Source organism: Vulpes lagopus, chromosome 24, assembly GCF_018345385.1.
Source record: "Vulpes lagopus strain Blue_001 chromosome 24, ASM1834538v1, whole genome shotgun sequence".
In the NCBI taxonomy this organism is placed as follows: domain Eukaryota; kingdom Metazoa; phylum Chordata; class Mammalia; order Carnivora; family Canidae; genus Vulpes; species Vulpes lagopus.
Window position 1 is genome coordinate 4,976,776 of NC_054847.1, and position 16,095 is coordinate 4,992,870.

General features: G+C 35.7%; 1 pseudogene; it reads right to left on the minus strand.

Moving 5' to 3' along the window:
- LOC121482110 overlaps positions 1-7,485 on the minus strand; it is a 67,804-nt pseudogene extending 60,319 nt beyond the window's left edge.
- Positions 7,486-16,095: the final 8,610 nt, after the last annotated feature.

Here is a 16,095-nt window from a genome sequence, read left to right on the forward strand (position 1 = left end):
TTTATACTCCCCCCAGAAGTGTCTGGCAATTTCTATTGCCATACAAATTCTTCAATAATTGACATTATCAGAATTTATTTTACTTTTTAAAAATTTGCCAATTGCATATAGTGTTATTATAATTTTAATTTTTATTTCTCTATTAATGTAGGTGAACACTTTTCCATGTGGTTATTGTCTACATTACAGGAGTTCACAGAGGGAGTTTTCCCTTTAGCAAAAGTCTGTATCTATTGATGAATTTTTAAATATTTTGTCCATATAAATCTCTCTGTATAAGTATTTTTCTTTCATAATTATATTCACAGTCATTTTTATTTTGTATAAATGAAATTATTACTTTTAATGATATCCCTGATTTATCAATCTTTTCCTTTCTGTTGTACATTAGCAGTGCATATAGCCAGTGTTTATGTGTACTGTCTATTTAGGACTCTTTAGTCTGTTCCATTGATTAATTTCTTTATTCCTGTGCTAATATTATTTTCTTTTAATTAATATGGTTCTGCTAGGAGCATTAATATTTGGTAGATCAATTCTTCCATTTTGTTATTTTTCAAGGATATTATGTTTATTTTGGTTCCTTGCATTTCCATGTAAATTGTAGGATCTGCTCTGCAGACCTGCATACCCATATAAGTAAAAAAATCCCTATTGCTTTTTATTGGAACTTCATTAAGTCAATAAATCATGAGAAGATAATTGTCTTCTATTCAATGATTATTTGTGCAATCTACCAGCAACGTGTATCTATCACTTATTTAGATTATATTTAATATTTGATACTCATCCTTACTCATATTTATCTCAAGAGTATTGCTTTTTTTAATGGAATATTACTGGGTACTTGACATTTTATGCTATTATAGGTGATGCACACACTTATACACACATATCTAAGAGTTTATTACCTAACTTATAAAAGCTAATGTATAAAATTAAATTTTACATTTGATTTTTATTTATCAAAACCGCTAAACTCTGATTAATTTTAAGAGTGTAATCATTATTTCCTTGGACTTACTAATATTGAAAATCACTTTATCTACAAATAAGGACAATTTTCCTTGATAACATTTACTCTTTGTCCTATTTTATTTGAAAAATACATATTCTTTGGACATTCCAATTGCATCTATATGTCATTGCTTGATATATATACACGTGGAGAAAGAGAGAATATATTCTGTAGTTACTATGGACCCTTGAACAAGGTAAGTTTGAACTGTGAGGGTCTACTTCTATACAATTTTTAAAAAATATATAGTACAATATTGTAAATGTATTACCTTCTTATGATTTTCTTTTTTTTTTAACATTTGCTTTTATTTTATTCATGAGAGACACACACAGAGAGGCAGAGACATAGGTATTGGGAGAAGCAGGCTCCCTGGGAGGAGCTCAATGCAGGACTCGATCCCAGGACCCCAGGATCACACCCTGAGCTGAAGGCAGACATTCAACCACTAAGCCACCCAGGTGTTCCTCTCTAGCCACTTCCAACAAGACCCTTCCAGTTTTCTCTTTCCCTAATTTTGCCCTTGGGGCTTCTGCTGGACTTCTAAATGGTTAATTCCTGCTCTGGTTCCAAGTATTTAAGGCATTTTGTTTTGTTTCAGTGTGAGCCTTACCTTTAAGGTTTTCATGGCAGGTTCTTGGCTTTTCCTATCCCTCTTCCCTGTGGCTCCTGCCAACCCCAGCTTTTACAGGACTTTTAACTATGGAACTTGCCACTAAAAACAGCAGGGTGGTTGTTTTTCATTCTCTTTCATTTACATATCCATCTATCTATCATTTTTAAAAATTTTTTGGTCAAGTTCCTAGGGAGGGAAAGAAACACATAAATAAAGACTGTCTTCTACTGTTACCTTGACACCACAGTTGTGATTTAATAACAAGACAACAAAACTCACAATTTCTATTGTTTTTCTGGGTATGTTCTCATTCCTATAAATCATTTTTATGACACAGTGTTTTCCAAGTAATTTACAAAATCACACTGTGGATTATCACAAATGGCTTTATTGTGTTTCATCAAATATTTTCAGTATTAGCAGGATTCAGAGCAATTTCACACCCTGTTTCATTTACCTCTTCATTCTCTGCTTTTCTTCTTTAAACTCTTTGCACTTTTATGGGCAAGATTCTAACCACATTTCTTACTTTCATTATTCTTTTGGTCACATGCTTCTTATTATTCCTTTCCTATAACTTCAATATATTGAAGAGGAGGGGTAGGTGATGGGAAGCCTTGTCCACTGCAATGAATAGATTGGAACATTCATATGTGCCTGATTTGTTTCAATATTGCAATTGATGCTCTGTGAGTCAGGCAATGCCAGTCACTCTTATGTGTAACTCCTTGTTCATTCTGGTCTCATTTATCTCATCAATGATAGTGTTTAGGAGGAGGTCTTGGAATATCCAAATGTCTTTTAAAAATATTTATTTATTTATTTATTTATTTATTTATTTATTTATTTATTTTTAGAGAGAGAGAGAGAGAGAAAGCACAAGAGGGGCAGAGGGAAAAGGAGAGAGAATCTCCAATAGACTTCATTCTGGGTACAGAGCCTGATGCGGGCCTCAATCTCAAGACCCTGAGATCATGACCTGAACTGAAACCAAGAGTTGGATGCTTAACCGACTAAGCCACCCAGATACCCCCCCAAATGTCTTTAATAAGCAGATTAAAGGTAGAGTTTCAGGTTGTGATTTATTTATTTTTTAACATCTTTGCTATGCTAGATTGGTAGCTAACTAAGGCAGCTTTTAACAGAATATTTTTGAAGAGAGTGTCTGCTGCCTTGATGGACTTCTGGTCTTTAAAAGACACAGAACTAAAACAACTTTTGTGAACAAGAATTTAATCATATATCCTGAATTCTAAGATATCCCAAGCCTGTTTTCCTTATTTTTTTTTTCCCTGAGTTTGTTTAACCCAGTCCTTCCGAGACATCATCTGTACTTTTGCAGTCTTCTGGGTTCCTTCACATGTTGAGCTTTTAAACTCCTTAGTATTTCCCCCCACTACTGGTAATATTATGCCCCCTACTGCTTTTCTACCAGTGCTGCTTCACCTGCTTGGCTGGGCCAGCTCCCACAAGATTGCACAGAATGTAATGCCATTTTCTTTCATTGCTATGTTGTAATTTCTCTTCATCTTTTGATTTTTTGCTTGTATATCGTGGCACATTTCAAGACATATCAAATCCATAGAAACATTCTTAGCCTAGAAAGCTCCATCTAATTTTTCCCAAGCTTTTACTTAAATTCCAGCTAGTTAACATGCAGTGCAATTTAGTTTCAAGTACAGAATTTAGTGATTCATCACTTTCATACAACACCTAGTACTGATCACAAGTGCACTCTTTAATCCCCCTTGCATATCTAACCCAACCCCCAAAACTTTTCATCTGATAACCATCAGTTTGTTCTCTATAGTTAATAGTCTGTTTCTTGGTTTGCCTCTCTTTTCTTTCCCCCTCATGTTCATTTGTTTTGTTTTTAAATTACACATATGATTGATATCATATGGTATTGCCTATGTTTGACTGATTTATGTTGCTTAGCACAATGCTCTCTAGCTCCACCCATGTCACTGAAAATGGCAAGATTTCCTTCTTTTAGTAAATGGCCAAGTAACAGTCCATTACCTATCAATCAATGGACGGTTGTGCTCCTTCCATAATGTGGCTCTTGTTGATAGTACCGCTATAAACATAGGAGGGCATGTATCCCTTCAAATCTGCATTTTGTATCATTTGAGTAAATACCCTAGTAGAGCAATTGCTAGATTGTAGGGTAGTTCTATCTTTAATTTTCTGAGAAACTTCCATGCTTTCCAGAGTGACTGCACCAGTTTGCATTCCCACCAACAGTATAAGAGGGTTACCCCTTCTCTGGATCCTCACCAGCACCTGCTGCTTCCTATATTGTTAATGTTAGCCATCCTGACAAGTGTGAGGTGATATCTCATTGTAGTTTTGATTTGTATTGCCCTAATGATGAGTGATGTTGAGTATATTTTCATGTGTCTGTATATCTTCTTTGGAAAAATGTCTATTCATGTCTTCCCCCCCCCCCTTTTTTTTAACTGGATGGTTTGTTTTTTGGGTGTTGAATTTAAAAACTCTATTTTTTAAGATTTTATTTATTTATTTTTTATTATCTTTTAAGATTTTATTTATTTATTTTTTATTATTTTGTAAGATTTTATTTATTTATTTATTCATGAGAGACACATGGAGAGATAGAGAGGCAGAGACACAGGCAGAGGGAGAAGCAGGCTCCATGCAGGGAGCCTGACGTGGGACTTGATCCTGGAGACCCAGGGCTGAAGGAGGTGCTAAACCACTGAGCCACCTGGGCTGCCCAAGATTTTATTTCTTTATTTGAGAAAAGAGAGGGAGGGAAGTACAAGCAGGGGGAGGGGTAGAGGGAGAAGCAGACACCTGGCTGGGTAGGGAGCCCAACATGGGGCTTCATCCCAGGACTGCAAGATCATGACCTTAACTAAAGGCAGATGCTTAACCGACAGAGTCACCCAGGTGCCCCCAAACTCCATCTATTTTTATACCCACGAATACTTGTAAATTCTCAATCCCTACGTGGTTGCTCCCTAGTCTAAAGGACCAATGCACTTGTATTTGGAATAATGCTGTTGATGCTTGTTTATATTTTCAGTGTAGTTCAAGAAACATTTTTTCATACTTTGTAGATGTTGACCACTGAGTTAAACAACAAAGGTGACCAAATCACAGCCTTCTAAAAAAATTCCTATTTTAAGGGAGGAGGCAGCCACTTTGAATATCATGGATTCATTTGGTTTCAAAAAACCCGTCTAAAACATGATTAGATAGAAATGGGAACTTAATGAGTCACTTAATTGAAAGGTACAGGGGTCTTTTCAGAGTCCCAAATAATAGCATCAGTAATTTATTTATCATAATTAATATCAGGGTGGGACGCCTGGGTGGCTCAGCAGTTGAGTATCTGCCTTAGGATCAGGACGTGATCCCAGACTTCCGGGATTGAGTCCCACATCGGGTTCCCTGCATGAGGCCTATTTCTCCCCCTGCCTGTGTCTCTGCCTCTGTCTTTGTGTCTCTCATGAATAAATACATAAAATCCTTAAAACAAACAAAACAAAACAAAAAAATAATATCAAGGCGTTTAAGTTTAGTAATTTGTACTTATAGTTAGCTTCCCGAGTGGTTCTGGCAGAAATAGTTCAAAGTTCATATAAATCTTCAGACCAGTCTTTGGCTAAAAACATCTTTAAGGACCCTTTTCATCTTTATACTTGTGAATTTACCTAGGTTGATCATATTATCATTGCAATTAGATTGAAAGTACTTTAATGTTAGTAGCTGTGACTTATACTTCTATGTACTAAACAGTCCACAATATTGGGCACCAAGAAGGATCCCAGTGGAAAAAAAAAATTAAAAAAATAAAAAGGATCCCAGTGAATATTTAATATATTTGCTGATATCTCAGTCCCGTACTGTTATAAAGACAATTAAGTAAACTGATAGGCAGAAATGCCAATATAGGAAGCCATTGCTATTTGTTTACTAGTATGGGTCCTTTTTGGGGTTGGTGGGAAAATGCAAATATCCTGAGGAACATTTAGTGGTAATTTTTGGACTTTGAGTAATGAGTGTATAATGTCTAAGAGAAAAGATCTGATCTGTAAATGGGTGGAATACTTCTCATTCTTGAATAGACGTGAATTCCAAACTGAATATTTCATATAGCTTCCATTAGCACTTAAAAATGCATCAGCAGGATTTTGGTAGGTATTTGCTTTCTCTCTCTCTCTCTCTCTTTTTCTCTCTCTCTCCTTTTTTTTTTTTTTCTGCTTTTTCAGAATACTTTCTGAGCACTAGCTTGAACACTCTTGAGTTAGTGAGAAAGAAGATGGTGACACGGGGATTTCTTTTCTCTTGTAACTCCACAGAATTGAATAGCGTTCTAAGAATCTAATTATCACTTGAGTCTTTTGAAATGTTTTGTTTACTATTTTTGAGTATGCAACTATAAAACAATAGGAAGTAAAAAAGGAAGTATTGAGGTCATATCATGTGTCAAACCCTTATCATAAATTATTTCATTTAAGAAATTTGATATCTAATATCATTAGATACATCTTATCCAAAGTCTTGCTGTTTGTGGTGCAAATAAAAGTACTTTAATAGGTTATTATTTTTTTATAAATTGTATTTTTATAGGGTACCTGGGTGGCTCAGTTGGTTAAGGGTCTGTCTTCGGCTCAGGTCATGAACTCTGGTCCTAGAATCCAGCCCCCCAGTGGGCTCCCAGCTCAGGGTGGTGTCTGCTTCTCCCTCTTCCTCTGGCTCTGCCTGCTGCTCATACTCTCTCTCTCTCAAACAAATAAATAAAATCTTTTAAGAATTGTATTTTTAGGCTTTGTCTACTATAATAGTGAAAAAAGAGGCTGATGTAGAAATTAATAAGGAAAGAAATCACCAAGAACTGCTATCCAAGATAATGTCCTAAGATAGTTATTTTAATATTTTGCAATATGTATTCTATGCATAAAACCCTTGCATAATACTGTATGTATGATTTTCTATCCTTCTTACAATTAACATTATGTCACCAGCATTATTTTATGCAAAATGATATTGTTATGTACAACATCAATCTATACGTCCTAATTCTTGGTCAAGAACTGGTATCCAGTTGAAATTTGAAATATACCTTGTCTTTTATCTTCAGAACATAGAGCTAAGAAAAATGATCCAAAATATTTCTCTTCGAGTTAGTTCTAACTTATGTAGATGGATCTATTGTCAAAGGTATCTATCTTTTTGAAGGGGGTACACAGAGAGTAAATCTCAGTATGAAACTGTATTTATAAATCAGAGAAGAGAATGAATAGTAATATCAATGGATCAGTGGCAGATCCTATTTTTTTTATACTAGCCAACTATGTGAACATTAGTAATTTAAGAAAATGCTGAATCTACATCAGATATCTAAAATCCATTGACGTTTGAGATTTTATTTTAGATGATCATGATTATGATGATTTGTAAAGCATGTAAGTGATACACATTTATTATAGGAAAATGAAAACATAGAGTTTTGAAATAATTTGGGGATTGAAGGGATTAAATTAATCTCCTACCTTCTGTGCAATTATCTGAAAGCTCTTTTTAATACATTTTTTTATAAATTTTGCTTCTAATACTATGCTCTTATTTTTTGATACTAGAGTTTTCATTCCTTCTAGAATTGGAAAATTTTTAAAAATGCAATCTATGAAAAATAAATGTTAACAAACACTTAGAAAATTATTCCTATCTACTTACCTACTACACTGGGCCAAGTAGGTGGTTTTCTTATTTTGTCAATCCACTTGGCCCCAATTTGTCCACTGTCATGTCTCCAGAGCACAGATTCTTGGATCTCCAATTCTGGGCGGTGAATTGCTCCCTTTGGATTTGCAGTCATCTTGACCTTCTCTCGATATTTGTGTATTTGACTGGGAGCTCTTAATTCCTCAATGTCATGTCTTTCCTTGTCTCAGTAGAGGCTTCTCTGTGAATATACAGTCCTCTAGGATCACACCCTTGTACCAGCTACCACATACCCTTCATGAAAGATTTGGGGAAAATATTATGAATCTCCCACATAGATCAATAATACAATCATTGCAAGTCTTTCTTTCTTCTATTCTTTTTGGTTAGCAGTTGGTGAGGTTCATTATTTTCCTTCTGTACTTACACATAAAGTCCCCTGAAATCACACAGCAGCAACTCTTTGCCTTGTACAGATCATTATGTCATAACTTTCCAAGTATAATCCTCCCAAGGCACAATTTGCCAGATGAAATATCTACTAATCTCTTTCCTGTTTAATTATAAATTTCAGTTCAGCTCCTAATGTCCTTAAGGAACTTTGATTTTGTTCTATGATGCTTTCCTCATATGGCTCCTGATGAACACCCCTTATTCTTCTCCAAGGTGGCCTTTTAAAGTCTCATTATATGACCTCCATGACAAGGTGACAGGGTGCAGAAGGGAGGTCACTCTGGATCCGCATGAATGCACAGCAGAGCCTGACAGACTGGCTTTTCCTTAACATCCTCCCTTACTCAGTCCAGCCCAGGGGAGGCACAAAGGCAACATCAGACATCATCTTGCCTGGACACATTTATGATAATGAAAATAGCCAATAACATTCTTGGACACTTGAGAATAAGTTTCCAGAAGGTGCCTCATCTCTGAGATTAGAAATTTCACTTTCTTGCGGATACCATGGTCCTTGGGAACATAGCATCTCTGTCCTTGAAGTATTTCAACCACCTGACAGTTTTGCTATAGATCTTCACCAAAAAAGGTTGGGAGGACCCTTTCTAGGTAGTGCTTCCCACCTTTGGGGCTTGGGAATTGAAACTGGATGTTGATATGCTGCAAAAAAAAAAAAAAGTGATCATTAAAAATATACCAAGATATATATAGCTTTTTTAGTCATGATTTTTAAACTTGGTATTTTGACCCTTTTCCAACTTAATAATTGTATTTTGCCAAACCCAAGCTCCTCAAATCTTTTTTTGTTTTGTTTTGTTTTGTTTTTGTATTGAGGATGTATCCTTCCTCTTAAAACCTGCTGAAGAGTTTATTCATTTTAGCAAGGCAGATAAGACAAGGTGTCCCAAGGCATCCTAACCTGTGATTGGTGAGGCGGCCAACATTCTGAGAAGAGAGTTCATTCTTCATGGTAGTGGGGCTTTGAAAGAGAAGTTATTCCATAAAGTTCATTTAGGTACATTTGCCAATCATTATCTGATGTTGGTAATACTAAGAAGAATCAAAGATTTGAGAAGAAAACGAGAACATCTTTAATATGAAGAAAAGATTAGATTACTTGCAAGCACCAGGATGACCAGTTCTGTAATACAGCTGCACAGCAGAAATGTAAACTATAGCTTCCTCCTAAATGCTTGTCACAGGTTACATTTCACAAGTTAAGTGGAATTAGTCCATTTGTGTGTGTGTGTGTGTGTGTCACAGTCTCAATAGGGTCTCCTATACATAAATGCATAATGATAAACTTCATAATAATAATGATAACAACACTTTTAACACAATTGGTTTTACCTTTATATTCTAGCACTAACCCAGAAATATTAAATATATTACCTCATTTGATCCACACAGAAACCCTTTTCAATAATCACAGTTGTTGTGATTCTCTAAAGAGAGAAACTGAAGCCTCAAAGGGTAAGTAACTTGCTCAAGGTTACCCAATTTCCATGTGTTAGATCAAGATTTCAGAGTATATCTATTTGACTCTAAAAACCTGTACTTGTAACTGCCGTGTTCCTTCTCTTCCAGTTAGAGGTATAGTTAGATCAGAGCATGATAAAGCCTAAGATACAAAAAAAAAAAAAAAAGCTCCAAAGCACTGTTTTTTTTTTTTCTTAAATTTAATAAGTTTTTTATTGGAGTTCAATTTGCCAACATATAGCATATCACCCAGAGCACTGTCTGTTCATGCCAGATTAAGGAGTTTTGGAGCTACCATAGTGCCTGAGAAATGGAGAAAAAATTCTCAAGTTTTAAGGCTGTAATTTCTGATGTCTTCATTTTTATATTTATAAAATACCAAGGCTCTATGTGACTGTATTCATAAATTCCCCACAATTCTAAACTAGACATTTGTCTTATGATAATCCTTTGGGACTATTAATCATGGTTAAGATGATTAGATGCAATCTCTAACAAGCTTGAAAGAAAGAGGGTGGAGATTCATGCAGAGCTCACCTTAAGAGGGGTATTTAACCCAGCTCCCCATTTTTAGGGCAGAGAATTATAGAGCAGCTACCACTCTGCTTACCTTTCATACAATTTGCCTTTGCAATAATTAATAATGTTTATAATAATAATAATATTATGTGCATGTGCATGTTATTAATCATATATTAATTATACATATAATTAATTATATATTAAATATATATATTATTAATATATAATTAATATGTAATGTAATATATATTATAATATAATAATAATAATAAATAATAAAATGTGTATCTTTTAATGCAATAAGAAGAGTTCCTTAATTCATTATCTCCATATGATGGTTGGATCTGACACAGAACATAACCAGTGACATAACTCAGATTTTTATGTTTCCAAGGGGGACAACTGCCCAGTTTTAAAGTTTTTAGTAAGCCATGCTATATAAACCGAGAAGTAATAAAATGACTATCATGACTAAAATGACTAGGCAAGCAGATCACAAAAACATCAATAAGGAACAGCGTCAAAATGACCATGGCTGCCTGACCAAGAGTCTTTCTGTAAGGCCACGCCTGGTTTCTCAGAAAGATGTGATACGTTTCAAAGTGAGCTTCTCAGTGTCACCAGTGATGTCTTTGGCAATAATACTTCACCAAGAGCAGGTCTGCCTTACATGCCTACTGTGTATTAAGTTCTGTGTTAATGACATATCAACTTTATTTTACTGATAACCATTAAACTTTGTAGCTGTTCTTATCATTAACAGATGAGAAACCTGAGGTTCTAAGAGATTCAATGAATTTCCTGAGGTCACGCAGTACGGTCAGACTGCACCCTTTCTGTCAAGTTATCTTATCTCTATCTAACCAAAAAGTAGCATCAAAAAACTGATACTATTTTTTTTAGAAATGTGAAGAAGCAATGTTGGCCAAGTATTGCATATGTTTTAGGAATTATGCTAGCGACTATATACATGCATAATCCCATTTAATCTTTGTAGCCTACTGGTGAAGTAAATATCACTGCTGTAACTTTAAGAAAACAGAAAATAAAAAGCAGAAAGATTAAACTGCCCTCAAAGACCTCCCTACTTGTGTCAGCACAAGATTTGAACCAAGGTTTACTTCTCTGCAAAGACTGACTTCACTCTACGAATTTCTTGAGGAAAGTCATTTGATAAATCGTCTTTATTGTCTTTCACAAAGTATCCTTTATTGTCTTCAGTGGTTAATGTTCCACTGAACATACTGATAATCCATAATGGCAGGATTTCTTCAACAATGAGATGCAATTACTTTCCTACTAAATTATTGCCTTTAGAAGATCTCTAAAGAAGAAAGCTCAGAGCAACTGGGCTCACTCACTTCTGCAATTTCAAAGTAAGAATGCAATTTAATTGTTCATTAAGTCAAGAAGGATTCCAGGTAGAATAATTTCCTAATATCTCACTTCAATATATTGGGTTTCAAGCCTAGCTCATCTCTTTGAGGATTGTCAGCTTACTGCTCTAGGTAAAGGGAATGAGATGATTTCCCTCCTAGTTTCCAACTTTATTTAAGTAGTGCTCATTTTGCAAAAATCTTCTGATCTCTGAAGGCTGAACCAGAAAATACAGCATAGTTGGAATTCTTCAAATGAAGGATCCATGTAGTGTAAATTTGTTCAGATCTGGAAAAGCACAGAGCAGGAAGATATCACCATATCATATAGACATACAGAGAGAGACACATGCACAATACACATACATACGTATACAATACATACCCAATGGTCTATATGTATGATATATGTTATATGGGAATGGTATAGAATATATGTATATATACACACAAATATATATAATTTTATTTACTTGGAATTCTGCCTCGACTATGAGGTTTTTCCACAAATATTTACTGAGCCGTGTTTCTGTGGTTAGACACTATAGTCTATGTTGGGAAACAAATGAGTAAGACACAGTCTCATCCTCAAGCCACCTATATGCACATCCCAGGCAAGAAGTGAGCAATATGCATGTACCCAGGGATCTCCCAAGGCTCTGCCTCAGGTACTAGGTGTCTTCACAAAGTGCACTCACAGACATGGTCCTCAAAGAAGATGTTTAATATCTCAGTGAGAAAATAGATCATTAAATATATGGAAACAGCAACAATAACAGCAACAGGAGCCTCTACATGCAATCTATTATTCTGTGAAACCCATTCCCAGGGGGGCCTTCTAGACATTTCTGCTTTTAAAATGTCCAAAGAGTAGGAAATACTTGGTTCCAGGGCATGGATCTGAATTCCAGCTCTGAGACTTACAATTTGCATAGCCATAAACTAATTAAACTCTCTGAAACATGAGGCTCTCATTTGAGTAATGTATAGCTACTACTCACTTCACAAGATTGTTGAGACCATACAAAGGAATAAAGTAGGTAGTGTCTATGCAGAGTCCGGATTCACTTGGCAGCTTCTTTACATGAAAAACATAAACTGAAACCTTCTAAATAAGTGAAAGGGTGATCTGGGGAATATATCAGCTCATTTCCAAGTATGAGATCCTGTGATTAAGGGAAACACAGTTTTCTCTGAAGATTTACATTTACTGATGTCACATCTAGATACATTCAGTAAGAGCTGTTCTCCCCTTTTCTCTTTTGAATCAAAATAAATGTCCTTTATATATTTATCCATTGATCTTGCTTTAGAACACAAATAACTAATTCTTTATTTTATCAGGCCACTATTGAAATATCTAAAAAGTTTCAGATTGAGTCACTTCTAGGCTCCTATTTTAGAAAATATTACTTCATACATACATAGGTGGGGTAAGTAAAAATTTTTCCTATCTTTCTGGATTCTTGCACAAAACTTTATATTCATAAATAAAAGTCACTGATATTATGCTCATGATATTCATATTCTAGAGATAAAATATTTTCCACATCGAGACAGAAAGCAAAATGTAAATAATTTTGAGAGAAGAAAAATGGTTGGCATTCACACTAAGAGGGAATGATGCTATCAGATCCTCTGTCCTAAGAAAAGTTTCTGGTAAAGGAGGGAGAGTGGGTGCCTCTGTGTAGTGGGAGAAAGCAAGATGCAGATGAGCCAGAGCTGAGGATGGGATGGCAGGCAGGTGGAATAAAGAGATTTGTCTTCTTCTTTTTTTTTAAGAGTTTATTAGAGAGACAGAGAGAGAGCACAAGCAGGGTAATCAGCAGGCAGAGGAAGAAGGAGAAGCAGATTCCCCATTGAGCAGGGAGGTCTATGCAGGGCTCCATCCCAGGACCCTGGGATTATAACCTGAGCTGAAGGCAGGTAGCTTAACTGACTGAGCCACCTTTATTCAGGTGCCCTGAATAAAGAGATTCTTTTTTTTTTCCTTTATTTTTATTTTTTTAATAATAAACTTATTTTTTATTGGTGTTCAATTAGCCAACATACAGAATAACACCCAGTGTTCATCCCATCAAGTGCCTCCCTCAGTGCCCATCACCCATTCACCCCCACCCTCGCCCTCCTCCCCTTCCACCACCCCCAGTTCGCTTCCCAGAGTTAGGAGTCTTATGTTCTGTCTCCCTTTCTGATATTTCCCACCCACTTATTCTCCCTTCCCTTCTATTCCCTTTCACGATTATTTATATTCCCCAAATGAATGAGACCATATAATGTTTGTCCTTCTCAGATCGACTTATTTCACTCAGCATAATACCCTCCAGTTCCATCCACGTTGAAGCAAATGGTGGGTATTTGTCGTTTCTAATGGCTGAGGAATATTCCATTGTATACATAGACCACATCTTCTTTATCCGTTCATCTGTCGATGGACACCAAGGCTTATTCCACAGTTTGGCTACCGTGGACATTGCTGCTAGAAACATCGGGGTGCAGGTGTCTCGGCGTTTCACTGCATCTGTATCTTTGGGGTAAATCCCCAGCAGTGCAATTGTTGGGTCGTAGGGAATAAAGAGATTCTTAACAGGAATTTAGCTAACTGGAGAGTTCGCCAAAGGCTAATTTGATCACAAGGGGCTTAAAAGTGAACATCTCATTGCATGTAAGAAACAGGAAACAGATATTGAAACTATTTCAATACTGAAAAATATTTCAAAAATAATGAAAAAATACTTGAAATATCATCTGTCCAGTAAGATTCAAATTTAGCTGATAGTCTGAACCACCAGGGGAGCCTTTTCAGAGTACAAACTCCTGAATTCCACCTTAAATCTTCTTGAGCTGGGTAAGAATATTTGAAGAATTATGATTCTTCATCCCAAGTGATTGACATTCTAAACTGATGTGGGCCGACTTTAGCAAAAGAAAAGTGTTGAAAGCATACAGAGAAGCTCTTAGGCTGCTAAAGAACCAAGTTTAGGCAGCATGTAATGACACAGAGCAGAAGGGTACCCAGGACAACAGCAGGGAACCCATCTGGCAGCCAGTTTAAGATGCAGGGTTCCCAAATGGGGCAGACACAGCTGCCGCAGGCACCAAAGACCCATGAATTCCTCCCTCCCTCCACTACCTCCAGGGTCAAGATCCAGGTGGCCTCATCTGGTTGGTGGCTGAGACTAGGTCATGTCTGAAGCTGAGGAGGCTTGGAAAGTGATTTTTCTGTGCTTCTCTCATTCTGTACAGGGATTTAGGCTCCTCCAACAAAATTCTATAGTAGATTTAAAGTGAGAAACAAAGAGTAAATGATCTCAAATAATAGTCTGAATGTAGGATCCAGGTTTGGTGCAGCAATTGTCTCTATTTTATTATTCTCCCATCCTCATTCTTTTAGCTTGTCACTTCTTAGTCATAATATGCCTGCTATGCTCCAGGCAACATCTACCCACACCAATACCAATTTGAGGCAAGAAGAAAAATGGCACTAGATTTTCTCTTCACAAGACTTCAGGGTTGTTGTTGTTGTTGTTTTTCCTGAGAGGAAAAATATTTCTCAGAACTTTCTCCCAACATGCTCCCCAATTCAAAGATTTTTATCTTATATTTTATTGCCCAGAACTGACTTACATGTCATTTCCTAAGTCAACTGCTATCCACATGTAATGGAATTGCCATAGTGGCAATAGATCTGTAATGTTTCTAGGTTTAGGATGCGTATCTGTCTTCCCTAAGATAGAAGGTGCCACTGTCTTAGGCAAAGCCACTTGGTTGAGATAAAGGCAGACAATTGGCTCATTGGTAGGCAATGAATGACCTCACCATGCACAGATAACACGTAACACAGAGTAGTAGGCACTGCACCATGCTTATCTCCACCAAACTTATGTATAGTTGAACTATTTGGATTTTGTTCTGTGCTTGGGAGATACCAGAGCAGATGAGGTGATTACTAAATAGTCCACCACTGATGACGGCTGCATGTTTGACTTCCAGATGAATATTGATATTCATACACTTTTCCCATAAACCTCTGTCTCTCCCCAGCCCAAATTAATACATTTTGGGTTATACATTGTGGAATTTAAATCCGAATGAATATCAAAAGGTGAATAAACTTTCTTGTTTAATTTCATAAATACATGCTCTTGGCTCAATTATGTAAATTTAACAATGGATTTATTTTACAAATACAAAGTCCTATTGGTCATACAGAAGAAAAAGGAAGATATAAAGGATTTCTTAATAAATATGCAGTTAATTATGCTTATTAATATAACACTCAAAAAAAGGCATGCATAATTTTCTTCTCCTTTGCTGTCCTTTATCAAGTGCATATTTAAATTCATCATGAAAAAGGGGGAGAAAGTTCATAGTGTTTTTGTGATCAAACACCTTTTCTAATTAATCCTGGCATCTCAGTGTAACGACATTGAATATTATTAAATTAACTTTTTATGCCCTACTGGGGGCATCTTTATAAAAAAAATATGTCATTTGTGGAAGTGTATTTTTTAGATCAAAAGATACAACTCACCTTCAAAAGTCTTTGCATTAAGGAATACTATTAAATTATTTATTTAATTATATTTATCTATCCTTTATATTTATATTTTCTAATTCAGATAACTATTATATATATTCAATATATAATAAAAATATGGTTTATATAAGAGCATTTCTAGAGCAATAACCCAAATGGTATTTTACTCTTTCTTTTTTTCCTTAAAATGAATTGTTGTAATTGAAAAATGGCTGTCATCAAGCACATTCAACTTCAATAATGCCATGATCATTGTAAGAAGAGGTTCAATAATGCCAAATACATGAAAACTTGCATGTAATTTTGGGATTTCTGTAGAGATTTTCTTGGTCTCTTGTTTTCATTGTCTGCTTTGAGAAAACTTTGGCAAAACAAGTGTTAACATTTCTTCACT